Raw genomic sequence first — 9,299 nt, forward strand, 5'->3', positions numbered from 1 at the left:
AGGAACTTAATATAATGAGTTCACATGAGCTTGAGAATGAGGTTAAGAAAGAATTCGATATGTCTACTTTAATGGTAGATGAAGGTTTAGAGAACTCTTCAGTGGAATCGCCTATAGAGATAAGTATGGTCTTAGAAGAGTCTTGCGATATTAGTCCTTATAAATTACTTGATTCCTCACCTTATATGCTCGGTGTCAGCACATTATAAGTTTAGAGCAACATGTTGAGCTTCTTGACCCCTTACCTCATGCACGTGATGAGAAAGATGAAGATAATCGTAGTTTACTTGATTGTGTCCATACCATATCTATATAGGTTTTAAACAATATTTGTCTCATTCCACACTTTCAATCATTTAATGTTCATAGTTACAAATGTAAGAAGCCTTTAGAACACCTTTTTATATCTCCTTACGATAAAATGTCTATATCAATTGAGTTATTAGCATGTAGAGTTTATAATTTGCATGTTGAGATCATGAAACAAATTCAAGCAAGTAATGAACAATATAAATTTCGAGTTGATTTACATATCATTATGCTCTTGATATTGAAGATTATTTCATGATACAGATTGACCTGAAATATATCATTTGAAAACTGATTATAAATCACAAGTAGGTAGTACTAGACCATTGAAAGTGTTGCAAATAATTGAATCAAATAATCATGTCATTAAATTGCCATTAAATTATGATATTAACTCTACTTTTGACATGAAGGACCTTGTTATATATAAAATACAATATCCTATCCTTGATTCTCCTTTTGAAACCCTTGCCTCATTATCCTTATTTTTGGCACAAAATGAACATATTAAGGCTACCTTGAATGCACAAGTTGTTTTTACTAAGGATGGTGAACTTTAGCAAATCCCAATATATGAGCTCGATGACCATATTTAGATTATACTTGGATTATCAGAGGGACTTCACAACAGCTTGATTCTTATTTTTGAGAGTGTTATCAAAGTTATCTTGACCTATACTTGATTGGGTCGAGTTCTTTCAACCTCGGAAGAATTAACGGGGACACCGAACCAAAAATATTGTTTATGCACGCGCATGATCATAGATGATGAAAGATAGCCCAAACCATTGAGAATTTGAGCTTTAGCTTATGCTTTTTGGTGTAGTTTATATTAACTTTTAATTGAAGTATATTAATTTAATTTAATTTGTTTGGTTTGATTTAATTATTGTTGGGTATTTTATTTAGTAAACCATAAGCTCAATCACTTGTTTTACTTAGGGTTTTAATATTTATATTCTACTTTTCTAAATGTTAGGAAGTTTTGATGATTAATAAAAATATTACAGACTTTATATATTTTTAATTCCTTTTCTTTTTTTTTAGCTTTTTTTTCTCTAAAGTTTTTTTTTTTTTAATTCTTATTATTTATTGTCTCGCATCAGTTATGCAACATAAAAAGATAAAATCAATGAGTCATTCAACTGGATCACTCTAGAACAAGTGCACAAGAGATGGAATCAGTGAGTCATTCAACTGGATGACACTAGAACAAGTGCAAATCCCACATGAGTGTTTGCTCAAATCCCGCATGCAGGAAATCAGCTGTTAAATTAAGGGGTATGAATTTGTCTATCATGGCTCATGTTGAAAGCAAACAGCACAACTCTGATTAAAATACATGTACAATATTAGCATATCCGAAATGAAAATCAAAACTATTGGAGTTCTCTATTAACTCAATGATTGAACATACTCTAGAACAAGTGCAAATCCCACATGAGTGTTTGCTCAAATCCCGCATGCAGGAAATCAGCTGTTAAATTAAGGTGGTATGAATTTGTCCATCATGGCTCATGTTGAAAGCAAACAGCACAACTCTGATTAAAATACATGTACAATATTAGCATATCCGAAATGAAAATCAAAACTATTGGAGTTCTCTATTAACTCAATGATTGAACATACATTGATGACCTCTTCTTAGTCTTGTTCTGCATCTTCTATCTCTTCATCCTCCGGAACTCCATGAAGGTAGAGAACATTGTTGCATCTGCAGATAACTTGCAAACAGAGTAAATCTTCTCAAGGAATATGAAGCTTAATTCTAAAACACTTCCGCACAAAATAAAGCAATTTAAAAAATAATATTTTGAGGATACGAGAGCTTCAGTACTCCTAAGTCCTAACCAAATGACCATCTCAACAGCTGTTTGAAGAGTTAATGACAGCAAAAGCAACATACATTACAACATACAAAGGCATTATAGAAACCAAAATTTAATTCACTATTTTGTTTGTGGTCTTAACATATTATCTGTAGCTCTCTTTTGCTTCATAATTTTGCGCCACTTTGACAATAGGTGTCTGGAACTCTACCTGCACTTCTAACATACAACCTATAGAAGAACAACAAATACAAATATGCAGTGATGCATGTGTGTAATACACAAAAGGTTGCCTGTTTGGAGAAGACATTTTCAATGTAGAGATAAATGCATGCTTCATTGTTGTCTTTTATTACTATTTATATGCTTTATGGATGTATTACATTGCATAAAATCTTCCAGAGTAGCCTTTAACATATTTCTTTTACAATTGCTGGAAGGGAGGGGGGAAAAATCTCCACCTCTAGGTCTACACAACCATGAAATAAAAAGACTTTACAGTATCTGCATCTTATATCCATCTTCCACCTCGTACTTTATTATAGACCAATACAAAGGAATCCAGCTCTATAATAATCATTAACTGAAAGTAATTTTAGCTTTTGCTAGTAAATTTGGAAGCATGAAACATGGAAATAAATAGAAAAAAGGAGTTTGTAAACTAGTAGACCTCACTGAACATTGCAGATAGTACTCAAAGTTATAACACCCACAAAACAACCATATCATGTTTGAACTTCAAATATATTTGAGACCATAACGTAACAAAATATCACCAGTTCTGAGTTTAGTCCACCATATCTATGTGTTGTTGCGTATACTAATAATTACAAAGTCAAATAAGAGCCATCTTAGGCTTAAGCCTTTTTTTCTCCCTAACACTGTTTCAGCTTCTTTTCCCAGCTTTCTATTGGCTCCAAGCATCTAAATCAATCGATATTTCTCCCATTGTCTCAAGATTTTGGAAAAGATATTCCCTATACTTTCCATGTTCAACACACAAGATTCAAAAAGAGGCTAAACCTTTAAAAGCTTTGAACCTATAGAAATATATTACATGCTACGGGTTCATTTAGTAGTAATGTTGCCTTTTCTATTGGTGTTAGGTACAGTTGAGGCAGGTAGAAATGTATGGTAACTTATGCTTCGGAAAGCCTTATGTCGAAACTGATTCAAATGACAAACAACAAAAGTAGTAATCTAATCATTGACATGCAAATATTGGCATAATTTATGAAAATCATTATTTTCTTTCATAAAGTAACAGCAAGAAGAACCAACAAAAGGTTTCATATGGAGCTTTACACAAGAAAAAACTTCAAAGGGCTTTGTTGGTATCAAACTCAGTTGTCAGACAGGTTTGAGAGCATATTTAGGCTTAAAGTTCTTCTGAACACAATACAAAACAGCTCTAATTCAACGGTGGTATATTTAAAATAAAAACCTGCTGGTGTTACTAATTATACTTCAGTTACACGAGTAACTAGATTTTTAGGAGAGAAAGCTACTCCCTTTTAGCATTTAACCTAGCTTTTGTATAAAATCTGTTAGTTCTTAAAAAGTGACTAATGCCCAAGGAAGATATCACATAGCCATTCTTTCTAATCATGGTTTCAAAACTGTAACTGCTCTGTCCCTAGTTGCACAAATGAATTTATAGAACTTTTTAATTTGACAACATCTGTTACCTCACAACTATCTCAAGCTGAATCCTGTCCTTCACCCATAGAGCTCGCAACATTACTTAGAAGAAGAAAAACCCTACCATAGATGCCACACATCAAATGCATAGTGAAATATAGATAGCATTCATCGAGTTTATTTAAACACACAGGATACTAGAAAAATAGAAACCTTAATTTCCTAAACGTTCTTGTAAGAATTAGACAAGCTCTCGGAACAAATTACCGCAAGAACAAGTTCTAGGATCCCTCAAGGACAGGTCATGCTAATGAACACACACTCCCAGTCTTTAGCCTTCACAATTTCAGGTCATGCTTCAACTTTAAAGCATTTCTCTCTTTTGTTTGTAGTGCCATGATTCTTTTCCTCATGGGCATAAGCGCTAGCTTTCACAAGGACAAACCATGCTAATATCTGACCCTCTACCTTTTTTCTTTAACAGCATTAATCTCACGGTAAGCTTTAACTTAAAGAGTATTTCCCTCTTTTAGTTATAACACCAACATCTCCTTCTTCATGGGAAAAATTCTAACTCTTCATTGTTCTTCGTCTCAGGTCAAACATTTCAGTAAAGAAACAGTACTCTCATGATGGCGTGCAAGAGTTTACACAATTACTACACACATCACAGTCATCAGAACCAAGTTTCTTAGTAATTTGAAAAAGAGAAGGGGAAATTAGTAATTTTATATTCTAACAATTCACACGTACGTATCTTATTTGACTTCCAAGTTTCACTACATAAAAATGAAATGATAAATAAATAAATAGATGAGTAGTGCCATTTCCATCTACTATTAAGATTGTTGGAAAGCTTGAAGGAAAAAAGAAAAAGAAAAGGTAATTAAAAATAAAAATAAAATCACATATAAATAAAAATATATCTTCACGTAGCAGGTTAATAATAGCTTACACCCCAGAATACAATAATTGAGCATAGCACCAACATGCACCCGAAAACATAAAAAAAAAAATAGTAATATATAAATTGTAAAATAATATATTATATAAAATTTGTTTATTCTTTTTGTATTACTCTATGGAGCATCAAGAAAGAAAAAAGGGTAATAAATAAAAGTTTTATTCTTGTATAAACTTCTTTGACCGAAAATTAAGAAATTGGAAATTTAAGATTCGAACTGAATTATATTTAATAAAATACCAACAAATATTATATAGATTCTAGTTTCACAAACATATATGGAAATTGTCGAAACAGGAAAACAATATAATAATAACAATAATAATAATAGAATGCATAAAACCGTGGAAGTGGTGTGAAAAGGAAGTAGTTCGGGGAAAATGTGTAGAGAAACAAAAAATTTAATTCATAATTAATTAAATATTAAAAGATAAAATTTAAAAAAAAATTAAATATAAATAAATTTAAAAAATAAAAAATAAAGATCAAAATTAAAATATGAAATGAATCTTATCTTTAATTGAAGGGTGAAACTAAAAAAACAAATCAATTTAACATAAGAAACTAAAAAATCAAAATAATAAGGATCAAAATTAAAATAAAAAAAATAATTTTTTTATTGAAGGGTGAAATTGAAAATTAAAAAAATTAAAAAAAAATAATCAAAAGAATAAGAATCAAATTGAAAAAAAACCACATTTTCATATTGAGATTGAATGTTAAAATTAAAAATAAATCAAAGTTTTACAAAAACTCAAGAACAAAAATAAAAAAATAAAAATCAAAGTAAAAATTCTCATAAATCAAAAGACAACTATAACATTTTGCATAGGTAATATAAATTTCAAGGCCAGGAAAAAGAGAAAAGGAGATAAGAAAACAAAATATTATCAATAATAAACTATACCACTACTAATTGCACATGCTACCTCAAAAAAAGTTATAAATAAGGATACTTTTAATGACATGATAAAAGAAGAATTTTGGTTGTTGTGAGGCATAAGCCATACTACTAACTTTTTTTTTATTTGTTCAAATATTAAATTACCTATAAAATAACCTAATAATAAACAAATTTTTTCTTTTGTCCAAAAATAAAAAACATCATTATCACCAATTTTAAAATTTTTGCTTTAATTCAAGAGTATATTGGTTGTTTTACTATGCTCATATATATATATATATATATATATATATATATAATCAAATACCATATTTTTTCTTATTTGACCTAATAATCACAAAAAACATTATGAAATACAAAAATATCCTTCCATACCAGTTTCTATTTTTATGCTTGGAATGGTATTTTGGCAGTTTCATCTTGCGTTTAAAATGAAAAAAAGACTAATCAACCATCAATCTTGTAAAAAGACTTTAAAACCCGTAAGAGTCAGATTTAAAATTTTTCTGTGGGAAGGATAAAATCATGAGAACATTGTTCTTGATGCCAATTTTGTTTTTTCACTTTTAAGAATATTATGGCTGTTTTATTGTGCTTTTAAAATAAAAAATTATTTATTTTAATTAATTTAATAATAATGAATAAACCTTATAAAAAAGATTTCAAAACTCACAGTAGATAGTTTTAAGTTTTTCAATGAGAATAGAAAAACCATGAAAACTCTATTAAACACTGTTTCCACTCAAACTGTGGAGTGTTTTTCCCACCCTCTGTTAGCTTTTGTTAACATAAATGCATATAAGATGGTACATATACAATTTAATCCAACCAAACCTTGAGCAGACTGCTAAAAAATAATAAATGTATGACGTATGGCAATTACTTTGTTCGAGCTCTTATTATTATATATTAACTCGGTGACACCCATCCCAACCAATCTAATAATTGCAAGCTAGGTTCTCGATTTTTTCCCTTTTCATTTATGACCGCATTTTTTATACTTTCAGTTGTTATATTACAAAATTATAATTATATAAAAAACTAAGCCATAGGGAGTTTTTACTATTCAATGTCGACTCTACACTCTCTCTCAAATCACCATGAATTTTAATTCATACTTAATTTTTTAAAAAATTAATTTGATCTTTAATTATTTTTTGCATAATCAATCCTTTTTTAACACAAATTAATATCCAATTATATATTTTTTAAAGAAAAGATTGAATTAAAAGATAAATTCAGATTTTATACACAAGATTCACCTAAAAAAAAAAAATTCTTTCTCAATTACCAGATAACTGGTCTTGTTAGTTTTTAATATTTAATTTTAATATAAAAATTTATTTTTTCTTACTTTTCAATTTTTTTATAAAAGAGAGAAACTTATTAGATTTTATGGTTGAGAAAAAAATTTATACCTATTTGACCATCAAAATTGATGATTTTTCTTTCTTTATCCTTTCCTGATGAGGTAGATTTGATCATGGGAAGATTTATAGGTCTAGGTTAATTTTAGGTCTTAACTTATTTCTTAAGTTGTTTGAAGCCATAAATAAGTTTATTAAAGTATTTATTGTGTTTTTCTTAGTATTTTGGGTTAAAAATAGATGAAAAATAAGTTTATTAGCTAAAAAAACCTAAAACTTTGTTTTTCTTGCACTTTATTATTGATTCTGCAAAAAACAAGTTATGCATTATCTACATTTTTTTTTAATGGACAACAAGTTATTTATACCTTAAAAAAATAAAAATAGAACGATGATTAGGTGTTCAACTTTGGGCTCTATTTTTAGAAGGCCTAGGCATCCTAGGCCATCAAGCCTACACGTCTAGCTTTATTTTTGTATTTTTAATTTTTAATTTTATACTAAGGTAAAAAAATATAATAAAAAAACTAGCAAACTAACTTAAGTTTATAATCTGGGTTGTGGATTTGACGAGTTAAATTCATAATATCCGGATTGATTCAATATTTTATTTTTTGATTTAAAAAAAATATATGATTGAAATTTTTTAAGTATTTGTTTTATTTTGAATTTTTTTTCACGATATATATTTTTTTTTAGTTTTTCTTTGGAATTGATTTTTTTAGATTTTATCAGCATGGTTAAACCGTGGAACTCGGGTTGATCAAATATATTATCATCTCATTTTTTTTTAAATATGATGCTCAAATTTCTTTAAGCTTTTATTTTATTTAAATTGGTCTTCAGGATATATTTTGTTTTGGTTTTTTTTTTTAGGATTAATTGATTTCAATTTATTTTTTATACAGTTTTTTTTCATCTTGATTTTTTTTTTAAATTCAATCCACATTATTATTAATAATGGTCAACCAGATTATCATGTTATCTAACATTGAAAAACAAATTCCTACAATCATCATATTTGTTTTTTATATATTTTTTTTAAAATGGTTCGAGTGATTGAACGGGTCAAAGGGTTAGTTATATATATTGAGATTAGAGAATCAAAGTTTTATTTTTATGATTTAGTATGTGACTAGTTTATTGACCATGCTCTCATTGCAGCTTGCGTAAAAAAAAAAATTTAACATAACAAAATAATATCTATAAACTTTTAAGCATTGTTACAATACTCGGTAAAATAATTCAAATTTTAAAATTATAGCTTGTTTATTTGTTAAGCTTGAATTTTTTATTAAATCATATGGAAGACACCATATGTGATCTTTTTTACTTGATAGGTTTAAAGAAAAACAATCAAATCAACAATAAAGGATAAAACTAAATAAAAACCTCATATTAAATGATATAATTAAAAAAACCATTATATAAAAGAGGCTAAAACACTTTTATTGTATGATAAAAAACACAAAAAATGATTTATGATTATGCCAATACTAAAAGATAAAATTAAATAAAAAGCCCATATGAAAGGATAGAATTAAAAAAAAATCAAAAAATAAAAAAAGATGGAGTAAAAGACCTAAAAAAAATGAAAATCTCATATTAAAAAATAAAAATAAAAAACTTAAAAGATTAAAAATAACCCAATAAAATAAGCCATGTGAATGTTAAAAACAATCCAAGAGCCTGGGCTTAAAGGTGGATAACGTGCCTGAATTATTTTTTATTTTTATCTTCTTTTAAAATAAAAAAAAACCCAATAAAATTAGTTATGTATCATGTGCTGTGTTGCGGACTAACTTTTTATTTTTATAAAAAACTATTATGAAAATTTAAAATATAAAAGTATTGAGTCTGACTATAATATTAGATTTAGGAACATCAAGTCTAACTGCAAACCTAGGACCCAAAAGACTTGGTTCCAAACCTGGGCTCTAAGAGACTTTGGTTTTGATGAGGGTCCAAGTAAAATGAAATGACCTAATAAAATTGGGTTCAGATGCATGATTCAAGGCCAATTGGTTTTGCGTCTGGAACAATCAAGAAAATTATAATAAAAATAATAATATTTATAATACTAATAATAATATTTTTTTATATTAATACTTTGAATTATAATAAAAATAATAATATTTATAAAAAAAATAATTATATTTAGAAACCCAAGAATATTTATAACAAATTATACTATTTTTGATATTAATACATAGAATTATAATAAAAATAATAATATTTATAATAAAAATATTATATTAAGAAATCCAAGAATATTTATAACATAA

General features: G+C 27.6%; 2 long non-coding RNA genes across 2 annotated transcripts; one reads left to right on the top strand and one right to left on the bottom strand.

Annotated features, from left to right (window-relative positions):
• The first annotated feature begins 1,596 nt into the window (after positions 1-1,596).
• Positions 1,597-2,581, top strand: LOC105115202 (uncharacterized). The gene is made up of 2 exons (XR_840292.1): positions 1,597-1,722; positions 1,935-2,581. It is a non-coding gene; the product is annotated as an uncharacterized LOC105115202 (long non-coding RNA).
• LOC105115201 (uncharacterized) lies at positions 1,830-4,483 on the bottom strand. Its single transcript, XR_840291.1, has 2 exons — positions 3,227-4,483; positions 1,830-2,369 (listed from the first exon to the last, which is right to left on the bottom strand). It is a non-coding gene; the product is annotated as an uncharacterized LOC105115201 (long non-coding RNA).
• Between the last annotated feature and the right edge of the window lie 4,816 nt (positions 4,484-9,299).

Source organism: Populus euphratica, unplaced genomic scaffold (genome assembly GCF_000495115.2).
Source record: "Populus euphratica unplaced genomic scaffold, PopEup_1.0 scaffold652.1, whole genome shotgun sequence".
In the NCBI taxonomy this organism is placed as follows: Eukaryota; Viridiplantae; Streptophyta; class Magnoliopsida; order Malpighiales; family Salicaceae; genus Populus; species Populus euphratica.